The 20,366-nt window shown below is 41.0% G+C and overlaps 1 protein-coding gene across 5 annotated transcripts in view; it reads right to left on the bottom strand.

Annotated features, from left to right (window-relative positions):
* Window positions 1-20,366, bottom strand: part of RNF144B (ring finger protein 144B) — a 93,039-nt gene that overhangs the window by 48,393 nt on the left and 24,280 nt on the right. For 2 of the 5 annotated variants that reach the window (XM_064161042.1, XM_064161046.1), the window contains exon 1: window positions 487-761. The exons of 2 other annotated variants lie outside the window; for them this stretch is intronic. The gene's annotated coding sequence lies outside the window, so the exon portion shown is untranslated. Of the gene's footprint in view, window positions 1-486; window positions 762-3,366; window positions 3,396-20,366 lie in introns of those variants that run through there. One more of the 5 variants, XM_064161045.1, reaches the window with a different exon arrangement.

Here is a 20,366-nt window from a genome sequence, read left to right as displayed (position 1 = left end):
CTCTAAACCAGGAGGGAATCTCTGCATTTTAAACTTGGGCTCTCTCCAGCCTAATCCGAATGAACAGAGTTCTTGTATTTAAACTACAGCAGATACATGACTGACAGTATGCCATTTTAGCAACTTCTTTCCACACGGGTATATCCCAGCACTGCAGCATTTTCAAACACTTTACACAGATATTACTTTCAAAGTTACACTGACTAAAGTAATTTCATCCTTTTGGCGAAGTACTTGATGCCTGTTCAATTTTCTGTGCCTTTAATAGTCAAGACTCCAGTATTTCTTTTTGCCTCAGCCCTAAGCACCACACAGTTTGATTTTAGCCAAACCACAAATAGCATTTACTTTAGCTCTTTAATCATTCAATTTCTTTTCTACTTCTTGTTTTTTTTTTTAACTAAGCCTTTTTTACTTTCTCCTATTAGAAGCAAATGCTTGGTTTCTGTTGTTTAAGGGAAAAGACAGAAAGCTGTTCCAACATACCTTGAAAGGAGAGTAGCATTCACTGCCAGCTGTGTGACTTTGAATAGCTGCACTGATTCCAGGATTCCAGCGTTCTCAAGAACCACGATGTCACAAACCCGTGAAGCTCACCACCAGGAGCCGAGGCAGCCTGCTCTCACACACCCTTCCTCTTCTCTGGGTGTCTGACAGCTGGACTCTTTTTAGGACTGCAGCAGGACTTGTCTCCCAGCCACTCTGATAGCTCATCCCCTCCCTGCTATTAAGAGCATGCTGCCATTATATCTTAAAAGCACGTCACAGCTCGTATGCAGTAGCTGTGGGAAAGCTGCATTTATTTATACAGGAAGCTTGAGCACAGCACTTCCTACTTCCCATCCGAGTCTCAATTCAACTGCAGGTGATTACTTAAACCCTGTCGGCTTCCAGCCAATGCATACCCTACGTTCTTATTTGGATATCTGTGCTGCTTGCAATCATAAATCTCATCTGAGCCCTGACAAGATAGAACTGAAAGAGGCAAGGCACTAGATACGACACTCACAAACACCCTCCCAATTGCCTTTTAACCTGTGTTAGGATAGCAGTTTGCACAGCAGCCGCCCTGCCAGCAGACAACGTGGGAAACATTGCTGGCTTCTGCTTAGCTGTGAAAAATGTTATCGAAAAGAAAAGTCAGTTCTGTGTATTGCAGGGGAAGGAAGCAAGACCTCTAAACCCACAAATAAATATCAGTGTGATTTCAAATCTGACTGCTTAAAAATTATAGTGCTCTGCTTATTCTGCCAGTATTAAAAAATTGGCTCTTGAAGCTGGGCTTGAACACAATAAGGACTGGAAATTCTGTAGGTCTGTATTCCAAACCTACAGGTGTGAATCACACCAGTCACGCAGTAAGCGAAGGTGTTATTGTGCCACATGATGCCGACCCCTCAAGAACCCTTCCTGCTGTAAGAAATTTACCACACCCCCAGATAAGAAGTATAGATACAAGCTGAGTGCAGGGGGTGCATAAAAACAGAGGGAGAAACAAGTACAGATGCTAATCTATAATTTTCTCTTGATGATGAAGTAAGTTTCCTTTGTACTTTACGTGATTATTGATGGCATTTTGCCTTTGGTAATTTTCTGTGAACATTGATGCATAGGCATTTCTTCCAGGGTATACAAAAGCTCACAGCTGAGCCTGTAGTTATTTTCAGACAATTACACTGCATCAGTTAATTTATGGCAAGGCATAAAGCTTGTTTAACTTTACTTCGGCCTCCTTGCACCTATGCATTGCAGCTTTGCTTGAATTACAACATACTCCTTCCCTCTGTGAATAGCTAAAACTTTTATTAATCTGTTTGACATTATATAAGTTTCTATCTGGGGAAGAAGGAAATAACCACCAGAAAAAATACAGCTGTTCCAATATATGGAATCATGTTGATCCCTACAATATGCATCAGTAGGATTACAATAGGATTAGGCAACCATGTCATGGACATTGCCACTAGAGCTAGTGGAGCATTTTCCACCAGTAGCAGACTTTTATCCTCAGCAGTGAGCAGCCCAAGACAGCACTCAAGAAGCACCTGGAACTTAGAGCTATTTTTCCACTGCAAAGAAGTAGTGAAAATATGCAAATCTGTTTCAAATTTCACAATTAGAAAAGGAGTCTCCTTCAGTGATGAGATTTTTATCCTCCATCTTCTGTTCTAGTATGACATAAACTTCAATCACTGTCTTTTCCCTGTCTCCTGGATCTTCTACAACTGCTACCTTTGCTGTTCTGCCCCCGTCACGCAGATAATTGTGAGGCCACAGATGAAGCACAGCAACGAAAGTCATCCTGTTCTCAGCCCTTGTGCTCAACACCAACAAAAGGACAATTATATCAAGGAATAGAGTGGTGAAGGAAGATGAAGAAAATCAGTTCACCCACATAAGGAAAATGGCCAGTTGGTAGGTCCAGAAGTAGAGCAGAACAGCTGCCAGTAGCAAAGTGGCAAAAGTAGCATCTGGTTTGGTACTTACACCTTGCTGGCTCACTATAACAAAAACAATATTCACTGCAGTAGCTTCCACCAGTCAAAAGAAACAACTGCAAAAAATCCTAATAATTTTCCCCTCAGATAACTAATGATGGCAGCTTGTATCTAGGGGGCTGTTCTTCTGAATTAAGAAAACTAGATTAGTCTACTAAAATGCAGATAAATTCTGGAAACTTCAGCTGCAAATATCATGTGATATTTTTATCCCATTTCCAACTATGCATCTCTATGCAAGGAAGTTATAAACATGCAAAACTGCTTACAGTAAAATTAATTTTCCCTTAGACATCACAAAACTGGTGAGACACATCGTGAATGTTTCTCAAGACAGCAATCCATTTCTAGAGTGCTGTTCAGTTAAAACCAAACCAGTGGGTTAACCTGTCTGTCTCCCCCAACATAGAAGTGTGGGAGAAACAGTACACAAAAACTCTGGGTTGAGACAAAGAAAGAGTGAGATAAGCATTTACTGAGCAAATCATATAATCATAATACAAATGCACAATTACCTTAGCTTTTTTGCAGAAAAAGCACAGCAGAAAGCAGCAGAAAGCAGAAGCAAGTGAGCTAAAAACCCAAGTCAAGGAGCTACACCCCCATCTCTCCCTGTCCTACTGCCATCTCAGCAGAAGAGAGCCAACACCCAGAACTCAGAACTCTGAAACAGTAACTGCAACAGGACGCCTCCCATGTTAACAGTTTGACATTCAAACCCCATAATACTTTGCTCCAGCCAGCACTTTCATTTTGAAGCTAGCATGAGGCAGGATGGTACGAATAGCAGCAGATTAAAACTCAACCTATGACAAGTATCAAACCCAAAACCGTAGTGTCCAGATATAAATGCAAGACAATCACTTACTGATGCTCTGTGGGCAGCTGTTTGTTTCCCTGCTTCTGTCTTCACTTCTGTGCTTACGGAGGATCTCTGCAGCAAAGATGAGCTGAAGGTGATGTGGTTCTGTCCAAGACCTCAGGCTACAAGGACTCAAGTTAATCTACACTAATGATTCTTTCCATTGCCATCACCAAAAGGTGTGAGCTGGACTCTTAAGAGATCTTCTGTGAAAATTATTTCTCTTCCAGCTACATACCTCTAGCTCAGGTACTTCATAGTTTCACAGATGCACATCTTCTTGGCAAGCTAATTTTGTGAAGTGTTATGAGTCATGCTAAGATTGCTACCCAGCTCAAATCTCTGAATCTCTTAAGCCAGACTGATTGATTTCCTTTCTGAGCTAACAAATAAATAAAAAAAACAAGTTCAGAATCTCACAGGATGCCAATCAAAGCACAAACTAAGCCCTCCTCATTTGCTTTCTTGTTTGCTAACTGTGATCTAAAACACAAAACTGAGAGGGTGTAATTAATTTTTGGACCCTCTTAAGTGATGCTTTTATAACTCCAGGGCTGGGGGAAGGACTGAAACAACATATTCTAAGATGTAACATCACCACAAAATTTTCATTGAGTTACTACTATCCAGAATGAGAATAAAGGTTGGCATAGTTAATTACTAACATTGCTATGTCATCCTTGCAGCTACTTGGAATACTTATAAAATGACTAAATCATTCTGGCATTAACTAAAATTACTAATTAATTTAGACATAGGAAGGTAAAACAGTAATAGCACTGAGAAGCTCTCTCATATCCCCAAAATGGAATACCATTAACAGCAAGTTAAAATACCGAGTTAGTATATAACTTTTTCATTATAACTCTATGCAAAGAACTAGCATTAGCTTGTGAAAAAAAGCACTAACTCAATACAGTTTTCAACTAATAAAACCCATATACCCCCCAAAAATAATTGCTATCCATAGGCATAAAATAAAAACAGGTTTTGAAAGAAGCTTTCTAAAACCAGAGCCTGAACAAAATGTATTTTTAGCCACCCTACATGCAAATTACCCATTTTCCTATGGAAAATAACACACACACAAAACAAACAAACAAAAAAGGCATCTGTATATGCAATAGAGAGTTTCACATGGAAAAAAGCTATTGATGTATAACATAACTAACACTGAAAACAAAACAAAAAGGAGCTTTGCACAACGCGTATACTTATGTTAACTGAAGTTGCAAGTGTGATGTCCCTGATGTCATGGGCTAAGAATAGTTTTCTTCAATGAAAGCTATTTTAAAAGGAGACTACACCATGAAAAATAATTTGTAGTACCTTCATAAACCTAATGTTTTTAAAAAGGTCTTTTCAATATATGTATTTATATAATCACACGATGCTAGAAATCAGATGTTAGTGCCAAGCACAGAGAGCTATGTAATATTTTGCACGCAGACAAGCTTTACTCAGAATACCTACAAGAAAATCAGGATCCCATCTTTTCCTGCTTAAATAGTCCTGTTGTTCTACAACTACCTGACTCAATATGCAAGTTAGTCACCCACAAACCAGGATGGAAATCTTCACTATTCCCTTAAGCTAAAATATAGTAAGGCTTTAGTATAAAGTTGTTTGCAGTGAATTGAAAATAACAAGTTAAATTACTTTGAAAGAATAGCAGGTAGAAATCTAAAGAGCTTTGCATCTTACAGTAAAAACATGAGTGGAATGAAACACTACTTACTGAACATTTATAATCATTACTATCTCAAAACATGTGGATTTGTCTCAGACACAAAGTAGATAACTTATAAGTTAGCTACCATAAGTAAGTAACTTATACTCATCCTACTGTATGAAGAAGGCAAAAAGCAGCATTGATTAAAATTTGTGGGTGCAACAGACCATCTCCAAACAAAACACGATCATGGCTTCCATAAAGCTCTGTATTTCTTCTTTATAGACATTTTTCCTGTGTTTATACTCTGAAGTACTTCCTGACATACTGGGAACTAGCTTTTGGTATTTCATTTATATGTAACGGTGAAAGGCCCAGATAGTCTCACCAGAAAAGAGTGAGGAAACAGCCTGCTTTGGTGTGCCTAGAAATCTCAGCATAAAGATCAAGGCCAATGGCTGACACTACATCACTGGAGTTGAAGTGCAACTTGTCTTCTTGGGGCCTGGAAGCATTCAGAGAAACTACATTTGCCCCCTTAGGAAACCCTACTGGTGGCAGAGCTCTACTGGTAATGCCACCAGGAGTGGCCTGTTTGCTACCAGCAACTGAACAGCTCTGCAACAGCTCTTCAGTTTCCACTAGCTCCTGCCTGTTCACTAAATCAAGAACCAGGTTGTGAAAACATGCTAGGCTGATATTAGTCTACCATAAATAAAATGTTGATTAATTGCCTCTGAACAACAAACATCCAGCTCAGAGCCAGCTAGCACTGACACCCTCAGCCTAGGGCCTATCATGGGCCACCTCTTTGCACTCAGACACAAGAAAAAGACAGATTACTGTCACCCTTCTCCTTGACCTTCTCCTGTGACATGAGATATGCTAGTCACTGGTTCACAAAGCTACTGAGTCCCATGTCTACATCCACAGTAAGCACAGACACAAACCCTCCAGAAGGCAAGAATCATACAATGGTTTGGATTGGAAGGGACCTTTAAATGTCATCTAGTCAACCACCTTGCAGTCAGAAAAGACATCTTTAACTAGAGCAGGTTGCTCAGCACAACCTGACCTTGAACTGCCTGTTCAACTGAAGCTTGAATGTTTCCAGGGATGGAGCTTCTACCAGCTCTACAGGAAACCTGTCCCACTGCCTCACCACCCTATTAGAAATATCTTCCTCCCAATATCTAATCTAAATCCTCTTTCAGTTACCTTTCATCATATCACTATGCTCCCAGATAAAAAGTCCCAATCCACTTTTTTCTGTAAGCCCCTTTTAAGTACTGAAAGGCTGCTTACAAGGTCTACCCAGGGCCTTCTCGTCTCCAAATTGAACCCCAACTTTCTTAGCCTTTCTTTATAGCACAGGTGTTCCAGCCCACTGATCATTGTTGTGGTCTCCTCTGGACCAGTTCAAACAGATCCAAGTCTTTCCTGTACTGGTGACTCCAGAGCTGAACACAGTACTCATGTGCCAATGTTAAACTAAGTTAGCTGTGCACGCCTCTTCCAAGTAAGCATAAAACTTGCTGTAACACGGAAATAAAGGGATTTGCATCAGATCTGAATTGGAACTTGCTTATGTTAAGCCTTTCTCCCCATCTCTTATTACCCCTTTACCAATGGTAAACAGCCTGTGGCACTCAAGGTGAGCGCTCACCAGAGCTGAGTGGCAGACCTGCTGACCATGCTGCTTTTGATGCAGCCCAGATAACACTGGCAATGTGTGTGCGCATTGTTGGCTCATGTCCAGCCTTTCATCCAGCAATAACTCCAGATGATATGACACGTCAGTGACATGATGCCACTATTCCTAGTGACACAGCATCAGAGGCCACAGGACACCTCTCAGGCTCAGAGGCCACTCTTCACAATTGGATCTACTTCCCCAGATGGAATGCACATGGAGCTTCCCCCAAACCAGCACCATCCCATGAGCTGCTGGAGTAAAATAAAAACAACAAGCCTGACTTGCTCCCATGTTCATGTGTAACACAAACAGATGTGGAGATGCTCGGTTCTACTGAGGATGAGGTAACAAGTGAGAATTTCTAGTTGCAAAAGAAGCAATTTATAAAGTAATCCAGGTGACCATATTGCTCACACATTGAAGAGGGGACACCAACATTCTTCTCTTTCCCAACTCTCTTTTGAAGTAAGTATGCATTTGTTATAGAAGTATATAAAGACTGCATGGGAAAAACTTAAGGCTTGGTTAAAGGAATTGATTCTCTGTTAACTGTGCTCACAGCTAAGCTTCAGAGCCTGGCACAGACTTTCATTATACATAGATTTTTTTGGTTTTTTCCCTTTTGACTGTGTGCCCAAAGTGACACAATCTGTTGACTTTTAATCAAGTGTTTTGGTAACGTACCTAGAATTGCAGTGATTCCAGACATCTGAGTCACCATCAGTTTAAAAACTGAGAGGGCAAAACCACCCTGGCAGCCAACACAGGAAGCTTCCTCTGTAAAACAGGAGGTCATCAACCTGTCCTTGTCATAAGAAAAAAATGTCCACACTGTTTTCACTTCTTCATTTCTATTGCTCCTTCTGTCCTGCCTCCAGCTTATAACTATCCTTCTTTGGAAATATTAGGAGACAGCTTTATTCCTTCCAGAACAAGTCAGTCTCTTATGTGATGGCTTTGCCTTATCCTGATGAGGATCTACTACAGACTTCACAGATCGCTAAAATGAAGGGACAAAACATTGCAGCCCAGACCCTGTTGGTTTAACTATACCTTCTGGAGTCAGGGACAGGCAGGTCAGAGATGAGGTGGAGCTGAGGTACCTAATGGTATGGCCATAAAAGCCAACAACTGGACTTCCACAGACATCTGACAGGCAGGACCAAAGTGTGGTTCACGTCTTTTCTTTGGTATTTCGGTATGACACAGACTTATGCTTTGGTTAATTTAGAGTGAGAAATGGTTTCCAAGTTGAGAGGGGTCATTCCAAAGGGTTGGTTATGCAGGGGAATGCTGGAACTGAAACACACTCATATGGGAAAACCAAGCACTTGTCCCTCTCTCCCAGTATCATTCTCCCTACTCAACTTCCAGGGACAGTTCCCCACACCATTCATTACACTATCTCTATCCTAGTTTACATCTCATGCATCTGGCGAGACCAAATGTGAAAAGGTTTGTCCAGATACACTTCTTTTTCCTGAAGAATTTAATCATGCATTTAGATAACCTCAACTAACAGCTCTCAAGAGTTTCTCAGTAGGCCACAGCATGGCTGTTTGAGAGAGCCTATCTCCTCCCTGCTGCTTTAGGCTGGCCACCTTTGCAATGACAGCATCTGACAAGGGCACAATACTACTTCCCCAATGAGAAGCAGCAACATCTTAAAATTCAGGCAGCTGCTTGCTGGCAGTCATCTTATTATATCACAGCTGTAGTAACAAACACCAGGATTTCTCCACATTTGGGTTCCCTGTTAGAATAGTGATAAAACTTATTTTCCTCTCCTCTGCTCAAAGAAGAGAAGACAGCAATTAAAATAATCTCCTTGCAAGGGCATTTTTAACATGCACCACATAGCAAGCAGTGGCTCAACAATAAATTCAATTTAACAAATCCAACAATCTCAAAGTAGGAATTCAAAGGTTGCTTGCTTGCTGTAAGTGATGTAAGGATTTATTCAGCTGCACTGGAACAATCTGGAGCTTTTTAATTTAATGTTGTTTATTTTTGCGTCTGTTACACTCAGGAACAAGGTAAATATATAAAAATATGTGCTTTTTACCTAGCCATTTTTTAAGCCTTCTATAGAACTAGATATACCCATTTGGGCAAAGAGAATCTCTGGGAAAAGAAACACCAGTTCATGAGACTGAGCAGGGGCAGAAGGGTAAAAGGCACACCAAAACCTTTGCATTTCCAAACACTGCCAAAATTCAAGCAAATAGTATTTTCTGCCTCAGTACTATCTGCGGTCATTGAAGAAATGACAAGTGAACTTGGTTTTTTTGTTAAGCATGACTTCATCTGTGAAAATCCACTGGCTCCACTTAGTTCCTCTGTACTTGTCAGAAGGAAATTTAAAGAGAATTAGGTATATCTTCCAACTTTTAATTTTATACATACCTATGTTTTTTCTGGGATATGACAAAACAAACTAGTTGGGGACAAAAATTACCATTAACTTTGCAGAACCATTTTGCACTGTATGATGTAAACAAAGCTTTGAATCAGTGCAGATTGTATGAGTTATGTCTTTCTGTGCCCAGAGTACGTGAATTCAAGGTGGCTGGTGAACTAAATACCTATCTTTTCCTTACACTGTCCTTGGGACAACTCTCTACATGATTGCAATATAAAAATCAAGGGAAAAGATGTTTCCTAAGTCACGGGGGTCATTGTGGAAGAACAAAAAGAGGGTTTGGACAAGAGTATAAACAACTGGCTTGCTTACACGGAAAATGTCCTGACATCTCTCTCCTGTTCCCTATGACCAAAGTTAGGTCAGCTTCCACATGCAGGAGGCTGATGGAAAGAAATTTCCAGACTGACAAGGAGGTCTGAAATAATACTAAGTTTAAGCAGAGCAAGGGTCAAAGGCAAGGGAAACATTTTACTCTCTTGATTATCAAATTAATGGCATGAAGAGACTGAGCAGAGAATCATAGAATGGTTTAGGTTGGAGGGGACCTCAAAGATCATCCAGTTCCAACCCCCCGCCATAGGCAGGGACACTTCCCACTAGAACAGGTTGCACAAGGCCTCATTCAACCTGGATTTGAACACCTCCAGGGATGGAGCATTCACAACCACCCTGGGCAACCTGTGCCAGTGTCTCACCACCCTCACTATCAAGAACTGCTTTCTAACATCCAGTTTAAATCTCCCCTCTTCCAGTTTAAACCCATTACCTCTCATCCTGTCATTACAAGACCTTGTAAATAGTCCCTTCTCAGCCTTCCTGTAGGCCCCCTTCAGATACTGGAAGGCTACTCTAAGGTCTCCTTGAAGTCTTCTCCAGGCTGAAGAGCCCCAACTCTCATAGCCTGTCCCCATAGCAGAGGTGCTCCAGCCCTCTGAGCATCTTTGTGCCCCTCCTCTGGACTCACTCCAACAGTTCGATGTCCTTCCCATGCTGGGGGCTCCAGAACTGCACACAGTACTCCAGGTGGGGTCTGATGAGAGCAGAGTAAAGGGGGAGAATCACCTCCCCTGCCCTGCTGGCCATGCTTCTCTTGGTGCAGCCCAGCACACGGTTGCTGTCTGGGCTGCGCATGCACACTGCTGGCTCATGTGGAGGTTTTCATTAACCCAAACCCCCAGGTCCTTTTTCCCAGGGCTGCTCTCCAGCCATTCACTGCCCAGCCTGTATTTGTGCTGTCTCTCTCCCTGGTTTTGTTTCATGTATAATATATGCTGGCCCTAATGAAAAAATGTCAAGTGAAAGGGAGGAAAAAATCATACACACTTAAGAACTTTTCCACTATTCCTAACAGTTATAACATTTCTAACATATAGTAACAGCTTTTCCTTTTTCAATGCTGCCATTTTTTTTCCCTTTCTACAATCAGGTCTTAAAAGTAACCTTTTAGCTTTGTACAACAGAACACTGGAACAGGCTCCCCAGAGAGGCTGTGGAGTCTCCTTCTCTGGAGGCTTTCAAGGCCTGTATCCCTGACATCCTGTGATCCTATGATACTGCGAACTTCATGGCTTTTTAAGCAACATAACCAAAAAGACAACAAATTGTACTTCCCAGTTGCCTCACAGAAAGCAAACTCAGTGGCAGAATCAATATGAAGCATGTCCAGCCCCCCAGTTGGTGTTCACAAACATCTCACCAGTCTTTGAGTGTCCTGGGAGGAGCAAATTGCCATGGGCTTGCTGTGAAAATGACAGGAAGCACCTCTTTTGAGTTGACAAAACTGGAACAAAGACACTGCCTTCCTACTGAGCACAGCTTGGTAAGAACCAAGAAGTTGCACTTCTGCAATATGGTGATCAGCAGAATGTGTCACAGGGTTTACAATTTTAGGGTTTATAATCTTTCACAGGTTTTACAGCTTCTTGTCTTTGGATTAAGAAAAATACATGATGATTATGATATGCAACACCCAAACACTGGCTATGGAAACAATCTGTACAGCAGGAGAAGATAACTTATTTCCACTATGATTTTATTTATTATACTGGTTTAAGGATTTGTAGAGTTTCTGGCAGTTCTGTGTAATTATTTTTCAGGAGCAGTTGTTTCTCTCCCCCTCAAGCAAAATGACAGGAAGCATGAATCAAGACTGTTTAAAAACTAAAATAACAACTTCCTTTGTCCTTATTGATAACATTCTTGGGCTTGTGACCTGAGTGGGTATTTGTGACTGCGTTGACTGTGGGAAATCTTTTTGCAGTGACTCACTATTTTGATGTGATATTTTACATAAAACCAACAGTTGATCTCCTGTGTCATTTCTTCTGTTGTTAAAGGGATTAGGAGGAAAAAGAAGGAACTGAAAATTATGTAGGAAGAATAAACACAATTCATGTTTTACAGGAAATTAGATGGATGTTCTGCTGAAGTTAATTTTCACTAAACACAGCAGAGTATGGCATAAATGGAGAGATACTGATGGCAAAGGAAAAATTCTCAGAGTCAGCTTTAGCTGTTTGATTCTCTGTCCCAAGAACAGAGAAGTTACTTTAGCTTCCTGCAACTGGAAAAAAGTCCACAACAAATCTTTTCTCATTTAGTGTAAGAGTCCATGTGTCACAATGTTTTGAATTCAATTACCAAATTATTGTATTTTTTCAATGGAAAATTCTATGAGAAGGCTATAAAATGCTGATGAATTTTAAAGTCTGTTTGTTGTAAAAGTGTTTCTGGGGAAGTTGCTGAAAAAAAAAGTCAATGAGAAAATTACTTTCCTCGTTCAGAAGGTATTGTAAAATAAGGCTTTCCTAAGGAATCAAGATTTTTTAATTAGGTAGACTCCAAACTTGCATGTGAAAAAACTGGATGAGCACAAAAGCTAATGAAGACTGATTTCTAAGGAATTGTGTGCCTTAACAATACTAAAACAATAACCCTAGCTCCCTGATGTCACTTAGAATGTATGCCCATTCCAGAGGCCGATTAGTAAGCCATATAGATGATGCTGTTTTTCTGACTGCTACCAGAAAATGTACTACAGTGAAGCACTACCTGCCTTTATACATTACTGGATCAAAAATCTGTCAAGTGTGCCAGCAGACAACATAATCCATGTGAGCTCTATTTCCTTAAGAAATGCAGTTAAGCAGAAGACTTCACTCAGATGAAACCATTAAGGATTAGACTACATTTCACAAAATCATAGCAAAAGTCAGTGCACTCTGTTGGGTACTCTTCAGACTTGTGACTAAATACCATATTTATGCTTTGTGGTTACCATCCTGTTTCATTATATAATACAGCAAGAAGCAAAGAGGAAAAGATTACATTTGACATTCTGGTTTTGGCCAAGGGAAGTAAACTTTTAGGACTTCTGTGATAGGCTTTTCACCTCCTCAACAAGAAATACCAGCAGAACAGATATAAGACTTAGATAATAATTTTTTTTTTAGGCTGTGCCACAAACGTCCTCTGACCTTGGAAAAGTGAACTAATTTTATCATTTGCAGCACCACAGAAAGCACCCTTACTTGTGCCCTGCATGTCTCGCATGCTTTGTTGTTGTCCAGGGGCGCCCCAAATTCCTCTCTTCTCCCTCTCAGTCCATGGGTTTGAATGGGAGAAGGAAGGTGTGAAAACCTGCTTCCCCCTCTGCTGCCCTGCAGGCTTGAAGGGGGGCAGCAAAAGGATGCCTTTTCTGCGTGTGGGCTGACCCGTGTGGAAGCCCGTGCTAGAATCGGGCTGGTGGTTGGCTGTGCTTTCATGCCAGTATAAATGATAAACGACACTTTGTCAAGAAAAAGGATAAATAGAGGAAGAGTTCCTGCCTTGAGAGTTCTCATCTTGAAAGAGCTTCTGCCTTAACAGTGTCCGGCAGGACAGGTTTCTGCTGTGACTGGACCATCCCCACTTTTGTGGACCATCTCCCACCTCAAGTGAAGTGGAAGACTGAAGGCTGTCCTTAGGCTCATCTCCAGTGCACCTGGTTTTAACCTCCTCCTGCTTCGAGCCTAGTTTAAAGCCCTTTCAATGAACCCTGCCAACTCATGTACCAGGATCTTTTCCCCTCTCTGAGACCGATGTACTCCATCTGTTGTTAGCAGTCCCAGTGCCATACAAAGTTCCCCAAGACCGAAAAAACCAAATTCTGTTGGTGGCAGCAGCCTCTGAGCCACTTACTAATCATGCACAATTTTCTGTTCCTTTCAGTGTTCCTTCCTGCCACTAAGAGTGTTGACGAAAAAATTACCTGTGCCCCCAATCCTTCAACCAGTCTCCCTAGTGCCTTGAAGTCTCTTCTGGTTGCTTTTGGACTTCTGATTTCAACCTCATCACTTCCTACCTGCATAACTAGTAAAGGATAGTAATCAGAGGGCTGTACTGGACGAGGCAGCCTTCTGGTAACATCTCTGGGCCCCAAGGAGGCAGCAGACTTCCCTGTGGGAAGGATTTGGACAAAATGTGGGGTCCTCTGTTCTCCTCAGAAACTACAAGTCCTAATGCAAGGAGGAGAGTGATTTGCTTTAGGCAATCCCCCAAATGGTGTCTCTTCTGCATTCTCATTTCCCTCACCCTCAACTTTCAGTGCCCCATACTTATTGTGCAAGGACAACTGGGAAGGTGAGGGGGCTGGGAGGAGTTTCATGTTCCAGTGTGTTTGATCTTGCTTTTGCCTTAGAGGCTTTCTTTGTGCAATGTGTTGAACCAACTGTTTTTCTGAGTTCCTGCTTGACTGGAAATGTAATAGGCATGAGAGCACTATTTTTATGCTTGTCATTACTGGGTACATAGGATTATCAGAAGGTAACTCCTTTAGGTAACACCTATTTTGACAATTCCTAACTGCAGACATGTCTACTATTAAAATACGTGGTAAGAGGCTGAATTTTGTGAGACTATGAGCTAGATAAATTAAGCACTGTGCTATCATTACAATTTATCTTACGAAATTTCTGTAGTCTACTTCAAACAGTGGTCCCATTGCAAAGCATCACCCAAACACACAGGAAGCTGCACTATCAAGAAGAGCTCATAGCCAGAGTTGCAATCAGAGAACAAGGAAGGGTTGTGTAAAAATCAGAGAAGCAAAGTAAGGCAGGAAAAGTGTGACTGGAAGAAGACACAAGCTACCTTTGTATACAATGAGCTGATTCAGAGCATCTGACATTTCTGCTTCATTCTCCTTTCCTCCTCATCAAGAAAATAAATAACACTAGTTCTTGACTAGTGTTAATTAGTCATCACTGTTGGCTAGCCACAGGTAGAAGTCATAGAGGAAGTGAAAAAGGAGGGGATGTTTCTTTTATGAATAATAAGGCAAGGTGATCTTCTTATAGGAGGGGGCATATAAGAGATCATAACAGGAGCAAGACTGACATTGTCATTGGCAGAAGACAAAGGAGCAGCAACGAATTGTGAAGGACCTGAAAAGTAGAGAGGAGAAGCAGTAATCCTCCTTGATGGAGGACTATGGGAGAGACAGCACTTGGAATGAGCTACAGGCCAAAGTAGGAACTGAACAGCCACAGTCACCACCACAGGGTGGTAGATGGCAGCACCTAATGCCTGAGAAACACTAACAACTAAAACCACATTTCCTTTCATTGTTCCCAGGGAAAAGAAAGAAAAAAAAACACAAAAAAAGGCAAGAGCTTTTTTAAGCAGGATCTTTTTTCAAGCAGATTTTATGAATTGGGCAGAATATTTTTCCAGACCTGAGAGTCACATGAAACATTTCCACATCACTTGCTCTCAAACATATTTCAGTTACCATATTTTATCACAAAGCTGCATGGCATTAACTGAAATATAATTATTATTATTATTATTATTTATTTCCCCTTTTTCACCTGCTCTCCATTCAGCCACCAACCCCTTTCCCACTTACTCTCTACCCCTCAAAAACCCTGTTTCAGACAGGGCTGTGAAAAAAACTGTTTGAGTAATCAGTAGGGTGCTCCAATTGGTTAATCATGATATCGATACTGCCAACACCTCACTGTGGAGGTGTTTCTGGCAGAGTTTGTATTTTGACATGTAGCCTTCCTCCACAACATGAGCCACCTTAATAAAAGAAAGCATTTTGCTGACACACAACTGAGAGAAATTTTCCCTGGCATTTGTAATTGGAGCTTCAGTAACTGATTGTCCTGAGAAATTATATAAGAAAATATGCTAGGAGGGATTAGCTCTTGATTAGGAGACAGAAACAAAACAGCACCTAGATGCCAGGAAATCAGGCAGTTCTCCACAGACCATGCTGGAAGAACATCTCTGTGTGGATCAGCTTCCTGAAACACAGACATAGAGGGATGCAGAGAGAGTTTTTAAACTAAAAACTATAGAGTTTCTGTCTCTCTGTTGCTAGGGTGGGCAGGAGCCAGGCAGGCAGCTTACTGATCCCCTGACCTAGCTCCCTTGCAGAGTCACCCATAAGTCTACCTTTCTTCAAATATAAAGTTCCAAAACCTGCTTATGCAATCAGGACATCAGCTACTCCAGCCTTTGGCTTAAGACATTTCTCCTTTTCAAAGTCCATTTGAATCATTTAATCATCATGAACACCGCCTTTATCAAGCCTTCCCTCAGTTACGTGGCAGATACTCAATACTACCTGTCAGAGGAACTGAAAACCTAACGTGTGCAGGTGGGTACTCTGCTCCACCAGGGCTCATATCTCTTGAGCATTGCCCTGCTGTGGTTTTTAAAACCTGGGAAAGCCTTTTTCCTTTGAAAAGTGTCACAGGCTCCATAGCTCCTCTTCAATTTTCACTTTTTCTTTCCAAGTGTGCTAGTTTGAGGCTAACAAGGATATTATAGTGAGAGAAATTAGATTATAGGCTGTGAAAAGGAAACAGTGGTGATGTCTACTTCATTCATAGGCTTGCTGAGATGTATAAAAACAAGAACACAAGCATAGATAACACAGTTGCTGTGTGTCTCTGGCTGTCTGCGCTTTCCTCCCTAACCTGCTATCTGTGTAACTAATCCTTCTGCTTTCTATGCCCCCCTGGCCGATCCTCTAAACTCACCTTGTACGTAAGGCAGAGTCTGCGATAGGGTAGAGGGGTGGAAAGGAGGTGGAAGGGTGGCTGGGAACCCCTCCTGGGGACTCTGGTTTCTGGGAGGGCTGCTGTGTTTCTGTATTACTTTTTAACTTGTATATTTCTGTATGTAGCTGTATATATTGTAAATACCTGCTTGTATTATTGTGCTAAGATCTAAATATAAAGCTTCATTCTTAATTTTCATCTCGTCTGAGTCTAGTCTCAGTGATTTTGCAAGAGTGGGGGGGCAGGTAACACCCAAACTGTCACACCAAGTGAGAGCAATGTACCTTTTATCCAGCTAGCCCCAACTGAAGAAGCTCTCCTTTCTTTTTTTTGCTTTCCAGTCCCTTCCCACCATACTGACATCTCATACAAGATCAGTCTAGTTATGCTTCCTGTAGCTCTTCAGCTTTTTCTGGGCTGTGCTACAGTTGTAAACTTCCTCAGGACAACTGCACCATGTTGGATAGGACTTCAGTAAAACCAGCAACATGAGACAGCAAAGTCTAGCCTCAAAGTCAAAAGGCACACACAGCATGTTATCAACATGTGGAGCATTAGCCAGCCATTAGTTAAGTGTGTATGCTATCTACTGTGACCATATGATTGCATTATTTGTCTTAATATCACATGCAAAACAACTCTGACAATCACTAAGGAGCTTTTCAATTGCCAAAAAGGCAAAATCACTAATGCACACTAGCACTGTGTGGGAATTTCCAATAGCTTTCCAAGGAAAAAAAAACAATGATAGAGTCCTCTACTCCAGCACCCCTTCTCCTTCAAAAAGCTTCTAAGCACAGTGCTAAATGAACACATCACCTGAAAAACAGCTCTGGCCAGTGATTTAGTGGCTGTTCAAGAACTAAATAAATACTGAATACTTTAAAATACTTTTCATATTTAATGTTTACCCTAACTTGAGAGGGCAATAGTCAATAAAATAGAGAACTACCAAGTAAAAGCTACCATACAAAGAACTAGAAAACATTAAAGAGAGAGTGCAAAATAAGAGCTGCTGCTCTAACTGGATAGAATCTGCCATCAGGAGGCTGAATAAAAAAAAAACACAGAGCTGTGTAAAGGGAGTACAATGTCTGAAAAGATGAGCAATCAGGACCAGCTATCACAGGACTTAACACATTATCTCTTCAGACTCCACCAAACAGATTCCTCTTTGTTAACTCAAATCAGACAGACACTACTGGAGGAGGAAGTTACTGATGTTCCCAACTGTTCACTTGTGGGATAAATGCCTTTGAGATCCAGGTGCACTGGCACCTGAAGTACTGTGACATGAGCAACAGGCTCTGAACCAAACCTGAGCTCTAGATGAACATCCCAACCAAGTATCAGATATTATTAGCATCTGCTCATTAGTGAAAAATGTATTATCCTTGGCATCTCTTGCTAGTTAATGAAATATGTATGCTCATACCGAAATATGTATGATTATTAGTGAAAGACGTAGCTTAGATAAAATATAATCATTAGTAGGGATGAAATGTTATGAGAATGTATTTAACTTTCCATGTTTACCATAGTATCAAGGCCATACAAGCAGAAGTTCAGCCTCATTTGGTAAATCATCAAGGCCCTGTAGGCAGGCAGCCTTGGTAGACCACTAAAGACCATATCTGGGAGATTGTCAAGACCATACAGCCAGGTGTTTGGCTCTTTTGAGAAGTATGTGGTCAGAACCTAATAGGCAGGCACTCTCCCTCAGTTCCTTCCCAGACCAGGGCCAGGTGATGGAAGGAACCTAACAGTAGAACAAAGCCAGATATTCCCACATTAGAAATTACTTGTTTATTCAACAATATAAAAACCTGGACCCTCTTGTGACTTTTGAAGTCTGACCTACAAGTGGACACATTATGTAGGGCTTCCCAGTTGCTGGGAAAGGTTTGCCAAATCCTTGCTGTAACTGGGACTCCCAAGAAACTGTGGATCTGGATGATGGTAAAGTACTGGGGCAAGTGGTGATGTATCTTTCTTAGTCACTATAGTTAACCTTATATAGTAATGATTAGGTGCATTACCTTGATGCATTTTAACTTTGCTACATTGTCATTGTTTTGCTTGTTCTTTTACTGCTTTATACATAAGCAAAAGGTAAGTTTATTTCTTTAACAGGGTACCTGTCTCTCTTGTGCTAACCTGATCAATCAGCAACACATAAATTGGTGTCATGGACAGGATTTAAAGGACCGGATGAGGCACTTAGTGCCATGGTCTAGTTGACTGGATAGGGCAGGGTGATAGGTTGGACTGGATGATCTTGGAGGTCTCTTCCAACCTGGCTGATTCTATGAAATGTATTGTGTAAAGGTTGGGATACTCTTGATGATTTTGCAGAAAGCATTCTCTTGATGTATTTTTTTCCAGAGGAACCTCTTGATGCTTTTATGCCTTCTTTTTTTTCCTCCCAAGGAACTTCTTGATTTTTTTTTCCCAGAGGAACCTCTTGATGTTTAGCAGAGGTTTCAACCTCTTAGAAAATCCTGATCAAGAATCCTTTCTGTGTTTTCACTTGCAGTCCCAGCATTCAGCATTAGAGCACCAAACTGCTGATTGTAATTTGCTCACTAAGCCTCATTCATCCCTCCTCTCATGTTCCTTTTAGTTTGCTTCCTCTCTTCCCCTTTATAATGTTATTAAACAACTACATTTGTGAATGTTAGAAACAAGTATCCTTTTCAACACATTTAGTGGGAAGCAGCCAAGGACTTGCACAGAAGGTCCAAAGATGATTCATGCCATTCCCTCTGAAACTGGCTCTTCACAGGTGTATGCCAGGCTAGATTTAGAAAATCCCTTTTGATGCAACTATACACCAGTCTGAATTTTAATGTGCCCTTTTAGTAAATCTCCTGTCTTTGCACTCTTTAAACTTCTGTGAAGAACTATTAACATGGAACACCATATTTCTATATCAATATTCTAAAAGCACATAAAAGCGAATTTAGCTCTGCCCTCATGATTTATACTGTCAATATAAAGCTTTAACTAAGTTAAATATTATTCAGTTGAATTTAGTGCATTGTATAGCAAACATATGTGACCTATAAATCTCAAGAAACAAAACAATTTATTTGGCTGTAGGCATTTTTATATCTGCAGTGGGCTTAGGTTTGTTTTCCAGATTCTTTCTGTTCAATGCTAATGCCAATGGATTAGGGAGATTAGATATGCCCACCAGTGCAGTTCCCCAATAAATTACAGGCTTTCCATCCACAGCAGGCCTTTGGTAATTCCATTTTCTGTGGAAATTAAAATGTATCTTTGGAACAAAAGAAAGCACTCTGTCATCAAGCCATTCACTGAAAGTTTTGTTAGCATGTTAAGAATACAGCATACGTCAAAGCATGCTTACCAGTCTGTAAATTACCCTGGGAGCAGCAGGAATAATGAAGCCTGGTTTCCTATGGATTATGTTTTACATTTAGCACCCACAGTGTAATGTATAATGTACTCCCTGAGCCCTGCAGTACAACACAGCTGTATTCCCAAAGCTCCCTCACAACTATTGTTAGCTACACAATACCTGAACTTCTCCGTCACGTACACAGCTTTCTTCTTTCAAGAGTTGTCCCACAACATTCCTTCACCATCCTCTCTCCACATCTTTCCCAGTCCTAGAGTCACCACTCTCATACTCCTTCTTCCACCCAGCTCCTGCCAATCTAGTCCTACATCAGCACTGATGGTGACCAGTGGCAGATGAGCAGGATGAATTAGCTCTGAGTACTGTCTTTTCCAGTCTGGCAGAAATCACTGTGTTGGGCAGTGAGTCCCAGCATCACTACAGGGAAGATGGACAGACAAAGAGAGAGAATGGTTGCACATGTATTTTCTTTAGAAGTTAAAAATCTATAGTCTCTTCCAAAGGCTACTGGGATGCTGCTTGGCACTCCCTTTCAGAAAACACATCAGCATGACTTACCAGAAAATCCCTCTTTCAGAAATGTCTTGGTATATTTTTCATTTTGCAGCTTCCACTTTTGGAATCTTGTTTACAAGTTAACTCAGAGGAAATAGCCATTAAGTCTGTTGTTGAGTTTTATGCATATTAATTGAAGTCTTTAAGAAGTCATCTAAAATATTTTAGATGCTTCAGATCGAGGTCCTCAGCTGTACTTTCAATCTACAGAAAGGCCTTGA

The sequence above is a fragment of the Pogoniulus pusillus genome, chromosome 21 (genome assembly GCF_015220805.1).
Source record: "Pogoniulus pusillus isolate bPogPus1 chromosome 21, bPogPus1.pri, whole genome shotgun sequence".
NCBI classification, from domain to species: domain Eukaryota; kingdom Metazoa; phylum Chordata; class Aves; order Piciformes; family Lybiidae; genus Pogoniulus; species Pogoniulus pusillus.
This window is presented reverse-complemented; position numbering and strand designations above follow the sequence as displayed.